This window comes from Anser brachyrhynchus, assembly GCF_964034855.1.
Source record: "Anser brachyrhynchus genome assembly, chromosome: 8".
Taxonomy (NCBI): domain Eukaryota; kingdom Metazoa; phylum Chordata; class Aves; order Anseriformes; family Anatidae; genus Anser; species Anser brachyrhynchus.
The window spans coordinates 27,688,280-27,710,698 of record NC_137702.1 but is presented as its reverse complement, the minus strand read 5'-3'; the positions used below and the strand labels follow the sequence as shown (position 1 = coordinate 27,710,698).

Here is a 22,419-nt window from a genome sequence, read left to right as displayed (position 1 = left end):
CTACGAACAGTTGAGAGCTTTTTTTTCTTTAAGCGAGACTGCAGGCATTCAGGTCAACTAAGAAAGACTAAAGTCAAGTTCCTTAATTTGGATGCTCCTAAAATTAGAAAACAATTTTGGAAATGCTGGGCTTGGTAAATAATTGTACAGGTATGAGAAATGAGGCAGACAGCATATATCAGCCTTTTACAGCTGTGCCGCTCCTGAGTATTTGACAGATTGTGCTCTGAGAGGTCAGTGAGATTGGAGGAAATCTTCAACTTGCAGATAACTTTTTTCTTCTCACAAATACTTAGTATTTTACAGAAATAAACATTTTACAGAAATAAATAAGTGGAAGATACGGTATTCCTTTACTACAGAATGTGAGTTTGAGGCACAAAACATATATATTAATAAAGCACTGGAAATTTACATCATGTTACCCAGATGATTTAGGTTTGAAAAAAACATGAGCTCTGGTAGGTGAGGGAACAGTCTACAAGACATTTGTTTGCCTGTGTACAAATCATCATCGCTGTGTGACAGAATCCCCACAGGAAGGAAATTTGCTTTTAAACGCCTTATGGTATCATTTGCAACCACTACTGTTCTGTAAGGAGTTCGGGTCCAACCACACATACATTTAAGGCATTATGCGCATGCATGCAGCTGCTTCCCACGTACATTATGGTAATAGCCACGTGATAAATTGCGGAGCTACGTGAATAAATTACATTCACTGTGATCCTTTGACTGCGCCACTTGCTCTCTGCCCACTAATCCATCTCTGCTGACATGACTTTGACACTCTAAACCTCCAAGCAGCTTCAAGCAGCCCCTGTTTAAAAACAAATAAACGCAACGTGCCTTGTGTAATATGGTTGTTTACTTTCTTCTTTATCATGATGTGTATTTCTCCCTCAAAATTGTAATGGATAGGATTGAGCCCTCAATCAGTGATGTTTGAACTTGTTCTTCTAACGCAGTACACTGCCCAAGAAAACCTGTTTCTTCCTTTCAGTGCAGATAAACATTGCAGCAGTTCCCATATTAAGCAATTTTTTTAATTTCTGAATGCCTTGGTTATCACCCCACTCTTTAGATAGAACAATGATGATAAAAAAATGACATTTTGATTAAATCTAAATATTAAAATGGTGGCAGAACTCCCCCTGTAAATATTTGACCCAGCAAGGTCTTTGCTGCAGTGATGGGGTATGAAAGTTTGCTCGGGAATCACCTGAGGTGACAGACGTAACTCACTTGCTGCATAAGCACTTGAGATGCAGAAGGCCACCAGAATCCTAACAAGAGGAATGGAAGAAGAGGAGGAACTGGAGGTAGAGTAGGGGGAAATGCAGAAAGGGAGCAACAGAGCACAATGAAAAAGTGTATTTAGTGATACGAGTTTATGTACTACATGATAAACAGTTGTATTTGCTTTCAGCATAGATGTATATTGTACATATGCTCTGTATTCACATATGTGTGGTTAATGGCATGACTTACTTGAAACATGAGGAAAATTACAGAAATAGTTGGTGTTCCTGAGGTATTCCAAAGCAGCAAAGCACTCCCTTCCCTAAAAAATGCTTCATGTCCACCTGTACTATATCTAATTACACGTCATTCAAAATGAGGTTTTACATATTTTTAGGGTTGAGCCTTTGACACTTGCCAATGAGCGGATCTGTTATTTTAGTGTTCATTTTTAGTTTTAGAAAATGAGTTAAGAAAATAGCACTGTCATAGTAGGAAGAGGTGGGCAGTGAAAGAGAGTGCGTTCCAGTTAGGCATGTTCTTGTACTTAAAACAATTCCTGAATTTGAAATGGCAGAGATATAAGCATTTCTTTTCAGCATAGCAAAGTGATGAACAGACTTATAAAAATGTTTGGTTTTATTACTGTGAATATTGTATTTTAGCGTACCAAACCTATGTAGCAGTTTTTTTGTTATTCAAATCAAGTTAATGCTCAGCTGCCTTCTCGTAATTCCTTGGAGATCAGGGTTCTTTCAGATACTCTAAGAAAAGTAACGGTACCAAAAAGCTAAGCCTCCTTCTGCAAGAGGAGGAAGAGGTTGCATTAATCTTCTGTTTTGTCTCCATATTCATTCTCCAGTCAGCCTAAATTTTCACCACAAACTATACAGGTAAATTATAGAGACTGAGGTACTAGCTATCTGTTGAGTCTATGTCAGTTATAAGCATGGCGTAGATAAGACCACTAAAGCACAACCAGACTGAGGAATTTCACCCAGTTTCTGTTGGGAGATGGCAGTAAAATCTAGGGAGTCAGTGAGAGCAACATAAGAGTATACAGTAACATACAATGTAATCACGCACTGAAATGCATGCAATCCTACAATAAAGAACTAATTTCGTCTCTGTATCTGCAGAAGACATTAAAAGTAAGGGCTCTAGATTCCAGCAGGGAAGGCTAGATACTGAGAAAACCTGGTAGTGGTCAGACTGGGCAGTACTGGAGTGAGTTGCCCCAGCAGAGCCCACCTACCTCTAGGTAGGGGCCTCACGGCACATCTTTAAGGGCTGGTTTAGCAGAGGGCTGGCAGGAGTGAGCAAGGCATCAAGCATGGAAAAGAGGCAGTCGATGGTAAAGTTTGTCTCCTACCTATTTCTGCATACTCCCCATGGAATTAAATGGTTTTATGAGTCCATTATGATTTTTTATTCAGTGAGCTTGCTTAGTTGATAAACCAAATAAGGTTCTGCACATGCAGATTTGTTACAAAATGCAAATGCACTCCTCCAGTCAGCAGCTAATCCAGCATGCGGCAGCTCACCATTCTTAAGTACCTTTGGGCCATCCCTCCAGGACAGCATCTGTAGGTATTCTGGGGAGCAGACAGCAGGAAAACTATCCTACAATTGCTTTCATGCAATCTGTTCTGAGAATAACATTATAGTTTCTGGTGACATTCAGTATTGACAACTCATGAGATTATTCTGAAACCTCAAACCCCTGGAGTCCTATGATTATAAGAGATCCACCACTTTCATTTAAAACACCATCTTCATTTTCTTAGTCCTGGTTGGAAAGAAAAGTTTGAAAATGAAACTAAGAAGCTCAAAAAGCAAAAGCCAAACAAATAGCCCACCAAATTATTATTTGTTTTAAAGCTCATCATTTTTAAAGTCGCTCAGGATTTTTAGGGCTTGGGAAAGGATTTTGCTTGAGAGGAGAGAAGCATGAAAAAAATTATAAACAAATAAATGTCATAGAGCAGTTAATGCTCACAGTCTCTGGCTATGGAGTTGTGTCTGTAAGGAACATGCGACTGCATCCTTCCCTAACAAGTAACTCCTTCCTCTGCAGAAGGGTTTGACTGGTAACTTCTGTCTTCCCTGTACATTTTAAAGCAATCTTTAGCCTCTTACGTGGGAGGCATGCATGGTGGCAGATGATGCATGTTTATTTTCAGTGGCCTTCCTGCAAGGAAATTTGACTGTCCTTGTCAGTCACAGTACTGGATGGTCATTGTGTTTGAGACAGTGTGGCCATCCTGCCTTTCTATAATTCATGAACTTTGAGCATTTGGCATTGGTAACAGTGTGTCTGGCACAGTACACTTATGCGTAGTTGGCCTGGGGGAAGAGGAAGCTAGAAAGGGGAAGAGAATAGAGAAAACAGCTACCTCACATTTTCAGAATTCACTTTGCAAAGATACCATAAGCACAATGTTAAGTATGTGAAGGTGCTAGTTATTGTGGCACTGCAGCATTTCAGTTTACAAAACATACCCGCTTTAAATCCCCAGGAATAAATAACAGCTGGTGAAATCTTTTACCTCCTTAATTGTAAGCACTTGTTAAAATTTCACAAAAAATCTGTACACTTACAAAAAGAAGCAAATTTGAATTTTCATGACTGCCACCGTCATTTGTCCTACAAAAATACTACATAGGTTGCATCTAACTTCCTTGTTTTTAAAAAATTTGTCAGCTGTACCCCCATGTGACTGCCAGGAGCCAGCTACAAAGATGAGCAGCACAATCAGGAGCAGGAGTGAGAGCCCCAGAACAAGCGTCCCTTCCTATGGCAAGCTCCTACATTCTGGCCACACACCTCGCATGGCTTTTGCAGGTGCCTTGTCCCCAGGGTCACAAGGCACAGCAGGAGCTGTAGCACAGCTCTCCGAGCTGCCAGCACTCAGCAGCTGTCTGCTGCCTCTTGCAAGGGCTGACTCCTTCGCTAAAATCTAGCCTTTGTCACCGGTTTTGCATTCAAACGTTTGCCAGTCTTAGTAATGTAAATTCTTCACAAACCTAACCAGGAGACTCCTAGTGGCTATCACTGTAATTTGCAGACTAGAGATGGATTTTATTGTGAACCTGCATTTAGAGCTGAAATGGCAACATAAAAATATACTTTTCTGCTTATGTGTAGATCACACCTAGCTATCATAACACAATCCAGCATTCCAGTAGCTAAAAAAATGATGAAATTATCTGTAATTAATCTGTTGCCTGCAGCTAACTTTCTTCATAGGTTAAACAGAATCTTGAAAAGAAGCCTACAGACGGAAGTCACATGTGTTTGTACAATTTATAGAGCAGAAATGCTGATGACAGTAGAAATTTGAGCCCTTGAGTGCTACTCTGTATTTCATCACCAATCAAAACTAAATTAAGAAACAAAGATTATTAAAAAGTCTTCTGTGAATGTAATTCTGGCATAATATTATGAGGTGGACATTAAATTATTCCCTCTGAGACTTTGAGCGTCATTAATATAGCATTTCTTTAATTACAAGTAGGCTTATATTCCTTAAAAAAACAAAATACTCTTGCATAGTTAGCGATACCATTATAACGTTTACTGAAATAATTAAATGAACAGATACTCTTCTGAGCAACATATAAATCAAAATGTGAAATAAAAATGTATTTTTGGAAGCATTTTGGCGTGCATGTAGTCTTGGGTAAGATATTTTTAGAATAACATTAAGCAATACTGTTAAGGGATGCCGATAAGAAAAAAGCCTTTTATTTGCTGAATATGGACAAGGAATCTTTCATTTTAGTTCCATCTGTGCAATCTGATGAGGTAGCGTGGGGGAGAATGGAAACACGGAGTTAAAGATGAGGCTATTATAATTTTTTTTTCTTTTTTAATGTCAGTTTTCGTAAGTGTATATTTAAAAATATGTACAGCCCTGAAAGTTATTACAGACCTGCATCCATCTATTTTGGACTTTTTTGAGTACATTTAATTAACAGAAATGTTACTTTGTTGTTGGGAAGACTCTCATCTTTCAGGGAGCAGAATTTTTATTTTGTCATTTTTTCTCAAGTTATTATTGCATTTAATTTCTGGTATAAGAATATGTATATGGGGAGCTAAAGGCTTTTTTGCTCCTTCTCTTCTGCTGAACCCCTCTGACATTGCTATTCCCATCAAAGGACCACCTCGGTCCTTGTATTGAAATTTTAGACCAATGCATCTGGAATGAATGAGAAGGCAAGAAGAAAGCACCATGCCCTTTGCTCCTTCTGTCTGTCCCGGGTTCCCTCCTGCCGGCCAGCACATAGAAATTACAACATACCTGTGCCTTCCGTAACACCATGTCTGCAGAAACTTCAAAGGCTTTTTGTTCCTCACGCCTCTTAGGACAGGAGTTCTTGGTTTCCTAAACAATGGAAAAATAAATAAATATATTTAATCACAGCAGAAATATAAAAAATGGATAGCTAAGACATGTTTTCTTTCAACTGGAACCAAACTAAAAATTAATAATTTATCATAAATCAAAACTAAAGATTGCAAAAAAAAATAAAAAAATCTGCATTTTATTCATTATCACACATCAAGATTCCCCAGTCAATTATTAACAAAATTCGGTCCAGTTTCCTCAGTTACACTTTGAAAATGGAAATGTTTTCAAACCTTAAGTGAAGGAAAAGCAAGCCCACAAAGTACTTAAGATCTTAAAAATATTTGGGGGTAAAACAGGGTCCCTAAACAAAGCCAAGGCGCTCTGTTTATTTTCAGTTACTAAGATTTAAGGCATATATCACTACAATACATAAGTGCTTCATTTTAACAAGATGTATGTTTTATATATGCACTTCATAGAAACTGTTTCATTGCTGCTTTTAACACTGTCCTTACTTCATTTGGTGGATTCTTTCATTTTTCTTTGTTTTCCTGAAGCTAGCTGAAAAAAATTAGACATTTGTAGCTAACTCAGTGATCAATAAATTATTATCGTAATAATACCTGATCTTAGAAAGCAAGGGATTATAATGTGTCAAGTAAAATTTCAGCAGTAACAGAGATTATTTTAGTGCTTCTGTCACCTGGTAACAGCTGTGCAACATGCATATTTGAAAGAAACAGCTGCTAAGACATAGCTTCTATTGGCTAGTTACTGAGGGCCATGGTACGACCAAACCAGTTGTGTTTCAATTCCAGATTTTTTTATTATATTTTTTTTTTTAACTATTCCAAAGAACTTTTTGTCTTAAACACTTCACTCCTGTTTGTCCAAAGCTGCAAATAAGCAATTCCTTGAGGGCTGGTGGCTGGAGAGGCCATCACCACTCCCACTACTCCAGCCTCCAGCTGCACTCTTGCCCGCAGCCACACGTCCTCAGGGGCAATGTTGGCTCTGGGGATTCCCAAAGGTACTCCAAAGGTTCTCCCAAATACCTGTGCTGGCATCGCCCCTGCCCCAAGCACCCAAAGCACGCAGCCTTCATGGCTCCATCCCTCCGGCTGAGGCAGGCGTTTGGGGGAGCTGCCTGACTGGACCCAAGTGCCATGTGGTGAACCTGCTTGGCCTTCTTTGGGTGCAGAGACAACAACAGCAATTTTATAAAGAAATAAACAGCTTCCACTGTAAAACTGACACCCTGCTATACACAGGAGAATGCGAATGGCTTGCTGTCTTGCGTCTGGATCAGAAATGTCCCCTCAGCAGGCAGCTTTAGTGCCAGCTTCTGCAGTAAAATAATACTACTACTTTCTAAATAAAATTTTCACTTAGCAATGTGTTGTTATTTGTACCTCTCTCAGTGAGGCAGAGGTGATCTCAAGCCTGCAGCTCGCTTCAGGAGGGACCGGTGCCCTGCACGGGCTGGGGCGAGGCTGCATAGGCACCACACACACACACACCCTGATTAGGCACCCCCCCACACACACACACACCCTGCTTGCTGTGTGCTGCAAACGCTGAACTGCCGTTTTCTTCAAGGTGGGTAAGCTGGAGCTGCCTGCCAGCACAGCAGCCTTGGCTCTCTAACAGGCCTGTGTGAGGAGTCCGTCAGGAGGAGTGGTGTGGGAAGGTGCTGGGGGGCTGTGAGGCCTCGCAGTAGCTGTGGGAGCACCAGGCTACCCAGGCCTAGTTCTGCTCTGAGGGGAGCGCACAGCCAGTGGGGTGGTGTGTGTCCTGCTGTGGTAGACAAGTCTCAGAGCGCACATTTTGGTTTTACTTGACAGAAGTGAAAACGGCTAGCTTTATGTTGTTCAGATTTGTCCAATATATCTGAACAAAACTATTTTTTCCCTCTTGTTTTAGTACTTGTACGTCTCCAAACCCCAGAGCTTTGCATTCCTTTCTTGCAGGGCTCATACTTTGTAACTACTAAGAACCACTGAAAACCAAATGCAAATTGCCAAGGCACTTCCATATATTAAATTTTCATTCGTTAAGCATCTTGGTTGAAACAATGCCAAGTGAACTCGGCTGAGAGTCCTGCAAAGCCTGTGTAAGGTTGGGACAATCGTCACCGTTAGTGTGCGCTCCAGTAGTCCTTGAAGAAGGCATAAGGCAGTAAGTCTTTTTCTAAATAATGATTTTAACTTTAGACTTTTATGTTATGAAACAGCTAGTCCTATGTACAGCCAAAGTTGCCCCATGCAAACGTGTAAGCACACAGTACTCTGTCAGAACATTCCAGAAAACAGGATTCACAGACTCAGACAATAATCAGGCCCTCTCATTCCCTCTGCTGTGTACCATGGAAGAAAGAAAGAAATCCAGACAAGCATTAGCAGTCCCTGTTGACAGAGTATGAAAATTACCCATCTCCTTGTGCAAGGAAGAAAACTGGTAATTTGTTTTTATCCACAGAGTTCAGAAAGTGCTGTTTTTGTGAGAGCTGCTGAATTTTAGTACAAGTATCTCTGCTGTGGTGTTTGTTTATTTGTTTTAAACAACACTGATACTGTTTTACCAAAGCTGAAATTTCCGATACAGAAAAGATGCATCCCTATTTAGGAATAACTACAAACAGGCACAAGGGCTGTTAAACCAAACATTTCCTGACTTTGCTCAAGGCCTATAAATACTATTTGGATCTGAAAACTCAGAAATAATCCCAGATACTTTTAACATCACTGACTGATGAGGTACAAGTCCCTTTATACACTGGAATGCCAATCTCACTAGCTGAAAAGTGGGAAGCAATTCTGTACCCAATTTACTCGTAGAAACAATGGCTATCAATATACATTTTACATAGGGAATTTTATGTTTTCATAGGTCATTTGCAGTGACATCATCTTGATCTACAAATAAAGGTGTAGCTAGAGACATGAAAATCCTCAGCATAGACAGGCAACGTGCATATGTGATTTCACATGGCTTTGACATTTGCTGTATATTTTTCTGTAAAATGGCTTTAGTTATTCTCATCCTTTAGGCAGATTTTTTTAAAATCCCTAGATTCCACATAAACAAAATGAAAGAAAAGGACCCAAATGGATTTTAATTATATTTATTACAAGGAAGAAATTTTACCATACCAGATATATTTTATGTCATTCTTCAGCCCAGAGAGAATTTTTTTATAGCTAAGTAGTTGTAAAACCTTTAAAAGAGGACACCGTTATGATGAAAGGAGCATTTTTTTTACATGTACATACTGTCTTTCCAGCATCCTGGTGCATTTTAGATTTTTATCTGTAAAACTGTCAGGAACCATCATTTTAACTCATCAGTTTGATTTTTACCATCTACACCTGCTCATAAGGCTCATTCCTCTAGTGAAAACTAGAAACAGAGCTGCTTGTGGGTGACATTTACAAATGACTGGAGGAAAAAAAAAAAGGAATAGCAAACAACTACACAAACATCCTCATCTTTTAAAGCAGCAATGTGTATAGCTATAGAAAAGAGTACAGACTAGTTTTCTGATTGCTAAAACAACTCTTTCTACATGTTCTATTTTAGCCATCTATTTTTATCACAGCCTTCCAGACTTTGATATGCCTCTTGGCTTCCTTGACCATATGGAACTGCCAAACAGTATGAATACTGTAGGGATAGCCTGCAGAAATATCCTAGCAAGGTGTCTCAGTCGCAAGAGTTTGCTCTAACTTCCAGAAGCATTAAGTAATAGGTTTAAGGGGTTCACACATTGTAGCTTTCCTTGCTCAAATTTTCGTATAAATTTATGCCAGCGCTTTACACAAAAAAAGAAAGGTTGAGAACACAAAAGTTTTTTGGTGTCTGAAGCACCATCTGATTTTTAAAAAAGGTATTCTTCAATAACTAAAAAGCGATTACAGGTGAATCATGATGTATAGGTCATGCTTAAGAATCAGTGTTTGATTATTCATAAACAGGACTTAAAATGTGATCTTCCGTTGAAATGGATACACTCTGTACAAATCAACAGAAGAACTAATACTGACAGCAGTGGATCATGCCCAAATATTGCTTCTTTAGTAGTGTCTTTAAATCCTTCATACTGGAAACTTTAAAACTTGGGTAAAACACAAAATTAGCAGTATGCCTTTATGCTTTTATCTCTTTATTGACAGAATCAATTTAAATAAAGTTCATTAATTTCACACGTTTTTCAGTTATAAAGCCTTCTTCACTCATTATATTAGTTCTTCATTTTGGATTACTTCACTCCTCCAAGTTTCAGTGCAAGGCTGATTTGTCTAGTGACAAGACAGGATTTAGCTAATGGGATACTTTTTTTTTCCTTGGGTACAGTTTTGGCAATTTGGGGTCATGCAAGAATGCTCAGAAGGCGTATTTTAGGTCTTCTAGCTGGTAAGTGCCTCATCATACATATCAGGGTTTATTTTAAATTTATTCATCTCATGGCTTATTTATAAATAAAAAAGGCAGAAGACTATTATTGAATAATCTTCCCATGATTCTTCATAATTGCACTGTTACTAGTTTTAGCACTCAGCAGTAGCAAAGTGTCATTGTTTATGAACTTCAGGTTTCATATGTTTAAAGGCAAGTCTCAGAACAAAAGTTCAACACTTTCTTTGTTAAAAACAAAAAGCAACTTTTTAAAGCAATAACATGACTTTTTTAAACGTTAAGCAGTGGGTAAACGATTGATGTCTGAAAATCTCAGGAATTTTATTTTTTTAAGCCATCTTCACGTTTGTTTCCCTTCCCTGGGGGCCAGCCCATCTCTCTGTACTTGCTGAAATGGAAGCTTTTGAAAACAATGGAGAAAAGTTAGACTGAGGAGAGAAATGGGGAGTTACTACAAAGAACACAATCGTCTCCCTTCGTCATGCTAGTGTGCCTGGATCCTTGTATCTTTACACATCATGGGCTCTAGAGCTTAAAACCAAGCCAGAGCTGATGGATTTGTTTTTACTTTGGCTTCTGCTGCCCTTGTTAGGCAATACAGCCTCTTACAACGGTAAAGATCCGTGCAGACTTCAGTTGTGGGCTTTAAATGAGTACAGGTGACATGTCTTTTGAAGTATTTTTTGAAGTCTTAAGGTTAATGAGTTCAGCAGTAGGATAGAGGGGAAGCATGTGCTGAAATGTGGATTGTTTTATGAAGACTCCCTCACAGTGCTGCTCATCCTAGGCACAGCCTCCAAGACTACATACATTGCAGGAGTACAGAAAAAGCAGGCACAGCCTGCTTTGAACACAGGTGGTGTTCAAATCTTCTGATCAATAATAATGTGACTAAGAATTTGGAGTAAATGTCATTTCGCTGATTGTATCTTGTCAAATGCCTAGTGCTGGTAAGCAATGGGTTTGGAATGATAAAATTGTGTATAAGATCAGAAACAAAAATCAGCAACAGCAGGGCCCCACTGAATTTAACCTTTGCCTCAGTTTTTTTTTCTCGTCAGTTCCCATCCTCAAGGTGATTGTGCCTATGCTAATGCCATTGTCAGTATCTTCCTCCTGTCAGACCAGTTCCTTCCAATACCCCCAAAAGAAAAATTACAGGAGCTGAATAAGGAAAACTGATGTTTTTTCACACACGTACAAAAAAAAAAGAATTAGAGACATATAGCAATTTAAAAAAAATGGCACCACGTTACACGAGGTGTCACATAACCAGTCGTAGTTGTTTTTTTCTGCTCTCAGCCTCCCCAAGGTCCAAGTCATTAGAAAGTAGAACTTCAGGAGTACAAGGGCAATGCTAAGCAATACTTTGCTGTCACTGGCTTTACTCTGGATTAGTAAGTGGCTTGCTTGTGATTATGAGCCCTATAAAACCTTGCAGGAAATGCAGAATATATTTATATGTTTACAGAGAATAAGTCATAAGTTGGAAGCATCTTTGGAATTCACAAAATGTCCCTCTGAACTGGTGATCAGATCCACAGCATTTTGCTGGGAAAGGTGCAAGTACATTGTACAGCAAAGGACTGCTGCTGGAGAACAGGGCAGTACCGTTCTCCAGCACCAGAACTGGAGCTGGTAATTGCTGTCTGCGAGGTAACGCTGGCCTCTGGCAGATGGGATGCTCGGAGGAATATAGGGAACACACAGAGTGCATCCCAGGAGATATTATAGCCCCTGAGCAACCTGTGCACTTGGAGAGAAGAATGCAACAGTATTGTCTTTGTTAGAAAACATTATCTGGCCCATAAACACATAAAGCAGAGAAATTTAATCAAGTCTACAGTATTTCTGTCTGATAATACTCATGTCTACTTAGGCCTTACACTTCATAGATCTGCACATGCCAGGTAGTTGGGTTCAGTTCCTGTTGTTCTTAATCATCTATAGTGTTCTAGTCTAAGTTTCTTAATGCTTTACACAGAAAAGTGATTTAGAAAGTAAAGATGTAACAAAATACGGGAAAACACTTTTCAAGTAAATTACAGAGCCTTAAGCTAATGAAGAATAAGAGACCTTGCCCGCAATAGCTGTGGCGAGTAGATGTGGCAACATCTTATTCTGCAGTCAGTGAATGTCACAGGTATTGAGCAATATTTGATTATTTTTTTTAGCAGAATGTTTTTATCTTCTCTTGGTTTAAATCAGCTTCCAACTTTTCTTTTAATTTTTCTTTTTGTTAATAGGATATGTAAAGGTCACAGAACTAACGTGGAAAAAAATCTAATCTTAACCTGCAGTTGATTTATGAAATGATACTCAATTCCCTGAGTTTGTGAAAGTAACATATACCACTAATAATCTCTTGGAATTGATTTAACACCATATTCTACTGGAGTGTTAGGAAGAAGCCAAGGACTTGTAACAATCAGTCATTTGCAGTGACATTTTTATTACTCTTGCAGAAATGCTGTGCTTTAATTGTCTCCCTGCTTCAAATCAACTGCTTAGTTTGCTTTAACACCAGGTTGGGGTTTTTGTTCCCCCATCTTCCCCCAAAAAGTTTTCATTGCCCTTGCTACCGGGATCCTATACTCTGTGTATTCCTGGCATGATAACTGCTAACAGGAACAGGACCAGCGAGCCTATCCATGTCCCTCTAATTTAAGAGTGAAAATGCTATATTGATTCTGAGTCACATTTTTATGGAGTTCACACTAAATTCTTCAAAGACTTGCATCCCAGGCAATTCCCCCTTGATTCACTAGGATTGAACTGAGAGAAAATCCATCCAAAAAAAAAATCTTTTTTCCTACTATTATGAAGTTTGCAACAGGCTGTCCAACAGAGAAACGGCTTTGCTTTCAACAATAAAAAAGAAACTGCAAGCTCTTAATTTAGTAGCAATGCTGCTGGCGCTTTAGCATCTCCTTCAGCGTGCCTCCAACTGATGAACTGAAGAACAACTATAAATAGCAATGATGTCTTTGTCAGCTTGTGATAAAAAGGTTTCTTCTTCACATTTCCTGAAAGGACATATAGTAAAACATCTCTCATCTCATTTTTGCTTCATACATAGATCTATCTGTTTGGTGGGTTACTGAATCAGACCACTGATTTGTTGCCAGCTGGGTCACAAAATAGCTCGGTGAACAGCAGGAACACGGCCCTGAGATTGTATCATGTATGACTGGCACCCCAAAGCTGAGCTTTACAGTTGTGTTAAGTTCTCAGGTTTAAGGTTCAGGACTTTGTGATGATCTTCTCTTTTGACGCCAGAAAAAGTGATTTTTCAATCATTGCTTTCTGGGGAACACGCAGTGATTGAAATGACTTTCCACATTTTCACTGTGACACTGCATGCCAGGGTTAGGTGCAGGGGACAGTGCAGAAGGGCACAAGGCAGGCGTACAGCATGCTCCTGCCTGCTCTCAGATGGCCACGGTCACAGCCAGAGGGGCTCAGCTCTCAGTCCGGTCCCTTACTGCCAAACCACAGCGTGCAAATTCACATGCTCTGCACTAAATACATGTCTAAATGACAAGGGCAGCCTCTCTCTGCATCGCAAATCCTTGGGAGTTCCCTTCTGCAGCTGGGCTGCTCCTTCACCACCCTGTGTCTGATAACTGGGAAGCTGCCCAGGGAGCAAATGGCTTTGTTAGGCTACCTGCTGTGTATTTTAAGAGAGTTCCTGCCAGGAAAGCGTTAAGTTCCACAAGTCCCCACTTTTGGGATCTGATGCAATGACAAAGAGGAGGGACGTGACAGCGGCTGAGGTCTGCCTGCTACGGCGTTTTAATGGAACAGATGGAGTCTGTCCTGAATTGTGAATCAGGAGTTCATTCAGGCAAAATAACAATTGGAAAAAAAGAGTTAATTTTCACGGCTTGCATGCCTTCAGGTTTGTTTGCTGCAGAATATTTTTGGAAGGTAATATTAGGTGCTAAGGGAAAGTTACAGGGAGGCTTGTGACTAATGGATAAGATGCACTGTGCTCTGTGATGCTGTTAGAAAAATGCTGATGCAGTTAACTTAGAGAGATAAAATAATAGCAGCAGTGATTTTTTAAGAAAAAGGCAAAAAAGAAAAGATTCCATAAAGTTTTCAGAGATCCTGCCTTGCTATCATTTTGGAAGATGTTTCTAACTAATAGTCACACAAATAATTGCAGATTACAATGTCGTACAACTCCATTAACTAGGTGAAGGAAAAATAGCAATATTTTCATTTTAATGAGATGTCAACTCTTTCCTTCTCTGTACCATGCATCTTAATGTACCTTGCTGTCTGCACTGAATGGGGGCTCCGAGGCTTTGTCATTTCTTGGCAATTCCTTTCTCTAATTTCTTCTGACACATGGTGCTTAAATCCACAAGAAATGTGAGGTGAGGCAGAGAGGATTCCTGCAGACTGCCGTGCCATAAGACGAACACTCATTTGCATTATTCATTAGATAAAGGCACTGATTTGCATCTCATTTTGGTCGTCTCCATTTCCAGGCAGAGGATATAGAGAATTCTCAGAGTTGCTAAATTTTTTTATGATATTAATAGCATTCATTTGAGATTAAGTCTCCATTTTCTGCTGCCCCGTATTGTCCCACACTTACCTTAAATACCTACAGAACTGACATGCTTTTGTTCCTTTGGTAAGGAACTGTAGTTATTCACTGCATAGTGAAAATGTGCTAGTTTATCATCACAATTTTATAAGTATTTTTATGAAAGGCATAATTCTTTACTTGGTCACTATTTGTAATTTTATTATGATCCGTATTCTGGTTTTCTAAGGTTATGGTTCAAACAAACGCCTGTAAAGCAGCTGCAATTATTGTGTACAATCTGACAGCATCTGATTTTTACTATTTGGTATTCTTAAGCACTAAGCTTTTAAGAACTGTATCACCTCTTTTAAATAAAACGTTAAGACAAAGTTAAGGAATAGAGTGGCCCCAGATAACTTTCAGTGACGTTTTCATCTTTTCTAAGCTTTATGAACTAGTTTACATCATGCTTAGCATTAATATTTGATTCAGAAATCTGTACCATAAAAAGGAGGAGATACCACTCTTCTGTCCACAGTGCATTGTATGTGCGGGTTTTTTTGGTTTGTAAATTGTTGGGTTGGTTGGTTTGTTTTCTGATGGGGGGGGGGTTGTCTTTTATCCTGTTATTAAACATACACAGACAATCTTTCTGGGGAAGTTAGAAATTCTAGAAGACAAATAGGTATCATTATTTGGTATATGCTTAATGATAAGCAACATCTGAAGATGCTTACGAAATCAAGAACTACTCCCTTAGCTGTCATTTACCTCCTAGGACAGCAAATGACTGAAATAAATGGGGGATTATTCAGATTGTCAATGCCCTCGGTTAAGCTTGGTGCTTCGCTGGGCTAGATACTGTACAAAAATAAAGGAAGACACGGTCCCTGCTCTAAATAACTTACAGTATAATTGAAATAAATGTAAAAAACAATAAAAAAGCAAGAATCATAACACTGACTATAGCAAGATGAGGTCTTGAGTTTGATTGGGTGCTTTGTTTTGATTTTATTTACAACGTGGCTGTATGACTGGCATTCCCTCTGCTTTCTGTAGTTCTCTGGCTTCTTAGGATGTCACAGTAGACAGATGCATTTCGGGACGGGCTTAGAAGCTGGAAAAAGCTATGGCCATGAGAAGCAGTTGGTCAAGTCCCTTCACGTGTAAGCAGGTTTATGGCAAAAGATACAATGCAATGGCACATAAAGAACAAACTGGTTTATATTATGACCCTGACTAATATGCAACTTAATTACAATTGAGTTTGCCACAAGTTAGTGACACACTTGAATCTCAACGAATCACCTAGGTAATGCACTGATGGTACTAACAGCAGTTGTCAGTGGCAGAAGATGCCATATGGCTCTTTCTCTCTACCCAGGTCAAAATATTGTTGGGAAGAGGCTTAAAAACATAGACATAAATGAGGAATTAGCTGATCTGGCTTTCCTCCAGCCCCCAGCGTTCATACACGTCCTATGGTCTGTCCACTTTCTGGCACTGTGGGGTAGCTAGCCAGATTTTTCCAGAACATACAGAGTCGAGAATTGTTGTACTTGAGGACAAACAAAGGCAGCTGGCACTTGTTCACACTGCACAGACACTGCCCAGCTCTGTGAAACATGCCTGGATTATGTCCGGGCACTTCGTGAAAAGAATAAAGTTACCTTGAACACAAAACAGGTAGAGAAGGTAAGGGGCAAATGAAACAAGATCCACTTCTGCACAGGGGAATGTCAGGTTCAGCCGCACACGGGGTTTTCACATGAATGGGGGACAGGTATTGAACTTCCACTAAATACAGAGAATTTGGTGAAAGTCTTCTAAAGTCTGTGCAGCCTTTTTGTTTTCTTATTTTGGGGAACAGACAAAGCTACAGTATAAATTTTGTAGTCCCACAATCACGATGTTACCTCACATTTCCTTACAATTTCAGAATCCCATCCCTCTACCATTAGTCTGAAACCAGTCACCAACAACATTGCAGAAGCTACTGCTGTTCTTTACTACAGGGTCTGGTGGTATGGCTACTTTTAAAGATCTTCAGCATTCCTATTCCAAACTGCGTGTGTGAGAGATGCTTTTCTAGGCTGCATCAGGCTGAACCATAAATTCCATTTTTGGTGTGCTATGTTAAATTATTATTAACTTGAAAAAACTCCAAAATACAGGGTTCTGCCAATTTGGCTTATATATTTGTTATGTATTTTTCAAAGCAGAAAGCCTACTTCAAGTTTTTAAGTGTGCCAAGTAGGACAGATGCTGCCCTTCAGAAATAAAAATTGTCTAAACTGATGCCGTGATGATTTGGGTTGTAGAAGAGCAGTAAAGTTTCTGCCAGACTTAAAATATCTTTCCTTGAACACTGGTCCCGCTGCGCTGATCTTGCTGTCAGCGAGGGTTTGCAGATCCTCAGTTATGAAACACCTTGTCACCACTCATCCAGTAGCTTGCTCCTGCTCTGCTGTTGCATTTGTTGAAGTACTTTGTTTAGATTTTGAAATATAAAATGGGTTTCCTAATGATTTCCTTAGCAAAAAGGCTGCGGACAGTCCTTTGGTACAACTCAGGGCAGCTATTACAAAGCATGTTATGGGAGCAGGGGATAATCCAAAGGCTTCTGAACAATGGATTATGCTAAACAATATTTACCCTTAAAAATGTCCTTGTCTAGTGCAAAGGGAGTGGAGCAGCTGTTCAACATTTATTTTTAATCTTCATTTTTCAATAGATATTAGACCTCTGCCTCTTTCGGGGCTCTCTCCTGTATCCCTAAAGATTTTACTGTGTAACTGCCTCATTCATTACAAACACCCTATTTTGTCAGTCATGGGTCCCTCTGTGCCCTCACCCACACCTATGGCAATTTGGAGGTAAATCCACTGGCCCCTGGCTTGGATGGCCATGCAAAGTAGCTGAAGAGCAAGCTCAGAGAAGGAGCAGAGGATGTTTACTGGCATAGAAAATTTCCTCCAGTGGCAAAGGATTGGCAAAGCCAGCTCAGTGCCATCTGCTCTTTGATCCTCCCCCTGTTTCAGAAGCACGTTCAGGAGGCAGACCATGCCAGCAGCAGGAGGATGTGGAGTGGACCAAAGAAAAACCATTCCAGATGGTCAGGACAGCCAGTACGCTGGGGCCTGTGTAACCAACATGAGCTGGAGCAACAATTAGGATGCTCTGAATTATGCCAAGACTTGTTCCAAATCTTAAACAGGATGAAATGTTTTTTTAGGACTACTTTTCTCCCTCTCCATTTGTGATGATTATGAACTGGAAGCCAAAACAGACAAATTTGTTCCACATAGTGGGTAACAATTTTTACAATACATTCATCATTAATAACATGAATCTGTGGTTCATACAAGCTTTAAGAATGCCAATGGAAAGAAAAAAATGCCAGTCTAGTGGGTCATGCAACAGCATATTTTAGGTGCTTCTTGGCAGCACTGAAAACACTTTTTTCCTGCAGAAATGACCTTACAGGATAAAGCTCTCCTAATGTGCCTCACTCTAATTACAGAAAACTGATCCTCATGTGTTCATCCCACATGTGTGAAATCTGAAAGCTGAATCAAATTAAGTTCCAAACATTTTCAGTTTATGCTGAGAGATGCTGCTATTTCAGCAACTCCAAGAAAAAACGAATATTGCTTTCCTTCGAACATTACGAACAACACTGCAGGGAGATTACATCTGTTACAAGAGGAAAATGCTATATTTATGCCTTTTTGTAAACCAGCCAATGGCTAATGGACAGGAAGTCTTTCAGAAAGTTTTGCAAATCCACATAATGTTCCCTGAGTACAAGAGAGCGCGTTCGAACCTCAGATTTATCAGAGAGAAGAGAGCAGGGGGGGGTCGTGCAGACAGATAGCTCGCTGTTCAGTAGGTATCCAAGAAGGATCAAAACCACAGGCTTTCCAGCTAAGATTAGCGTTATCTGAAGCTTAAAACACTCTCTTCTGATGTTCATTTTCAGTTCATAGCATGTAAATCAGTGTTGCTTCTTGCACTTTGGAAGAGACCAAAGCATTCGTAGATATTTTGCTGTGATAAACATGAGGAACCGTAAGCGCATGGAATCAGTCCCTTCTCCAGGGCAAAGACTCGTGTGCATTTGGAAAAGCTGACAGAAATCCTGTAGATGTGTGAACTAATCTAAATTAGAAGGGCCAGAAATGAAGATGTACAGCGATAGCTGATCATGCTGCACTTTATCATGAACTGAAGCACAGAGCAAAGCTGGAAGAATACTTCTGATAAACGCACACGTCGTTTCCGATAACTTTCATTACACTTTTTGTGTATTTGTGTATTTGTGTAATGGTTTAAATCCACGATAAGGGAACTCGCTAAACCTTGGAAACCTCTGACTCAAGTACCATGGTTTATACTGCAACCTTTCAGTTCCTTTGAGGTGTCCATGAGAACCCCCGTGGTTTTCAGGAATGTGCAATGAACTTGAGTGAACGCCTGCACTCATGCCAGCTCCGTGGCTGCGGTGGTGACCTTCCCATGGTACTTGGTTGCTCCCGAACGCCTCAGTATGCAAGCTCCTAATGAACAGAGTGATTAAGGAATCTCTTGGAGGGAAATTAATAGGAGAAAATGGGAAACCACTATTCATATTCTTTTCTGTCCCACTGTTCTCTGTAGGTACCTTCAAAGCAATTAAATGTGGTACTAAGATCTGTAGAGGCTTCACTTTATGTCTCAGAGCATGAAAGTTCCTGCTTTTGTACAGAATTCTTGAAAATCGGTGTCACAGTGATAGGTTTCAAGGAATAGCTCTCAAGTTTGCCACACCAGAAAAATATAAAAGATTGCTGTTACAACTCAGGCATTCCAATAAGTCAAAAAGCATTGATGGTGCTGTTTTAACAACTTAATGTACTTCCTATGTGTCTTTGTTGCTTATCATTTCCCTCACGTCTCCTTGTTCAGCTAAGCAGCCCACCCTTTTCAGATTCTCTTTGTCTAAAAATCTTTCCATGCCTCTCATCCCTTTTCTGTCACAAGGGAATCAGAGTTCTCTGAACATAAAAATAGTGTGAGAATAACGGGTAGTAACAAAGTCTAAAACATTGTAGGAGTCTGCAGGGGAAGGCAGACCGAGGGTTACAATCTGCCAGTGGGCCATTAAAGATGCATGTTTGCCATAAACCCCAGTGTTTAACTGGTTCATTCCTGAGCAAGCAGTTTCTACTTGGCCACTACAATAATTATTTGTACAACCCCACTCTTTAAGAGCACTTGTGTTTATGAGCCCTTATCATGCTAGGTTCTGTCCAAACACCTACATGTCCCTTCTCCCCAAAAGCAAGCTCTAATTTTAAGGAAACAACAGGTATGGAGAAATTGTCACACACAAGAAGTAAGGAGTCAACACTAGTCAGCATGATAGACAGTCGTAACACAGCACAATTAATATTTAGCATCACACTTTTACTAGACATCACTGCAAAAGAGGTGCTTTTAAGGTGATAAACCTTATGGAGATTAATGATCTGGTTTCACTAACATTTATGGAGGACTCCTCCCAAGGGCGAAAGGCAGCACAAGGAGACAGCACAAGGGTGCCTATGTAATAAATAAATAAAAATCAAACAATTAACAAGTGAAGGCTTTTACCACCAAGGAGCAATACAAAACAGGAGTTGGTTTCCTGATACTGAATGGGAGATGAGGAGCGGAGTGGGAATAGGCTGTGAAGGGCTTTAAAAATGAGGGCAAACAGCCTGTGTCTGATGAAATGGAGAAGGGGGAGCTGGTGCTGGAGTGCAATGGAAGTGCCTGATGGTCAAAGCAATGAGCTAAAAAATAAATAAATACAAGGGTCTCTGCAGCAGTATTCTGGATGATAATCATCAACAGGGCAAGACAGCATTTGTCAAGGCCAGAGAAAAGGTTGTTGCTGTAATCAAGACACGGGATGGTGAGAGCCTGAATGAGAGTTTAACTGGGAAGATGGATAGGAAAAACCATATCACAAAGATATGATAGTGATATAGCACAGAAACCATAAATCATCTGGTAGAGGCAGTGCACTCTCAGCAAGGTCAATTAGCCCATGATGAGCACTGTGCTGCCAAAGCTAGGCTGCTGCTAGTACCCAAGCTATCGAGTTTGCAACTATCTCAGGAGCATCTGAACAACAGATTTATAGCTAGCTCAGATCTCTGCTGTGTGGAACTAAATACAGTGTAAACATATTTAGCCTAAGTGTGACTTTCCAAATTAATCCACCTGACAGGCAGAAGGTGCAGCAGATCTGCTCGCTTTTAAGACACTCTCTGCAGAATGTGTCCTGTAATTTTAAATTTCTTTCTTCACTTGCAGAGCTTTCAGTTCCTGACATTACAGCCTCTCTTATTGCTGATCAACCACCCTACAACAATCCTTTTTCTTCTCCCCCACTACCTTGCATTTTAAACTGAGGGTCAAGTTCTACTTTGTCTTCCACCTTGTTAAGGAACAGTGGTTTGTTCTGATAAAAAACGGATAGCGATGGGTGGTGGTGACAGAGATCCACGTGCAGCAAGACAAGTGACATACTGGAGGAATAGGCGTATCTTACAGGTCCATTGTTTTGCTGCATTTCTGAATGGAGACATTGTGATTTCGCTTGCCTTATTGTGGCAGATTTTCCATGGCTTTGTTCAAGGCAATTAACACGCGAGGGTTTCTGGTACCTACTTCTCAAGGGACATACTAGTCCCTTCCTCACACGTAAGACGCGCAGCAGGCTCCTTGGTACCTGGCTGGCAGCACTGGGCTGCCCCTAGCTGTCCTCAGAGCGAGTGTCCGAGCAGCAGGGCGGGGTATTTGTTCCTCTGTGATGGGAAATGCATGTGTTTGTATCAAAGCACAACTGCAGAGCCCAGCAAGATTCTTCACTGTCACATCAGTAGAAAACTCAGCTGAGGTCAGATGGGGATTTCAGAAGAGCAGGGATTTTTACATGTATTCATAAACAAGCCAGGATGAGCACCTGGCACAAGGGCTGCTGACTTCGCAGCAGCAGATAAACAGATTGTGGCAAAAGTAATGGGGGATGGTGCGGTGCATTACACAGCCCCTGATGCTTCGGTTCAAACTGGTGCAGTCAGCTACCACCAGCAGCACTTCAGCGGTGCCCATCTTGGAGCTGCTTGGCAGTCTCGGTCTGCACTGGTGCAAGCTCCTTACTTCCCATCACAGGACCAGGCCATTGAATGTGCTTGCAATAAGTAATTTTATATGCATAGAAATGTTTGAGAGCTTTCCAGTGATGCTAATTGGTAAGCACAGGGAATATGAATAGAGAGAAACATGAAATCCAAAACGCTCGTAAGTATTATGACAAAAACCTTTCAAATTCTTGCTGTAGTATTTTATTGCATCTGATAACTGTCACATTGGATTTTTGTGAATGGCCAGGTTAAAAAATTATCTTTAAAATTATTTTATATACTTGTGATAGCATTTTTAGTGAGTTAATTTTGTAACTTCCAGATGTTAAGTCTTTGAAGCAAAAAATTAAAACAAGTGTAATGTGCTTGATTGCATAAAATAAGACCCATCTAAATGCCTATATAAACTTGCTAACATTAACAGTCAGTGAGTTTATGAGGGACTGGAGCTACATTTACTGCGCAGTATTTGTCCACAGAATGAGGGATTTAATGAGAGTAAAGTAAAATTTCGTAACTATCTTCAAACCATTCCCCGCCAGCTCTGAAAGTTTCTATTGTTACAGCTTGGACCCATGGAAAATATTCTAATCAGCATTACCTGAGCCAGGGATTTGCATGGTATTAATTTGCAGTACTGTAGAGCAGTTAGAGGTAAAGTAATGTGGGGAGAAAGAACAGGAGA

The 22,419-nt window shown here is 40.1% G+C and overlaps 1 protein-coding gene across 12 annotated transcripts in view; it reads left to right on the top strand.

The window, feature by feature from the left end:
- Nucleotides 1-22,419, top strand: part of NTNG1 (netrin G1) — a 157,179-nt gene that overhangs the window by 7,627 nt on the left and 127,133 nt on the right. The window lies entirely within an intron of this gene.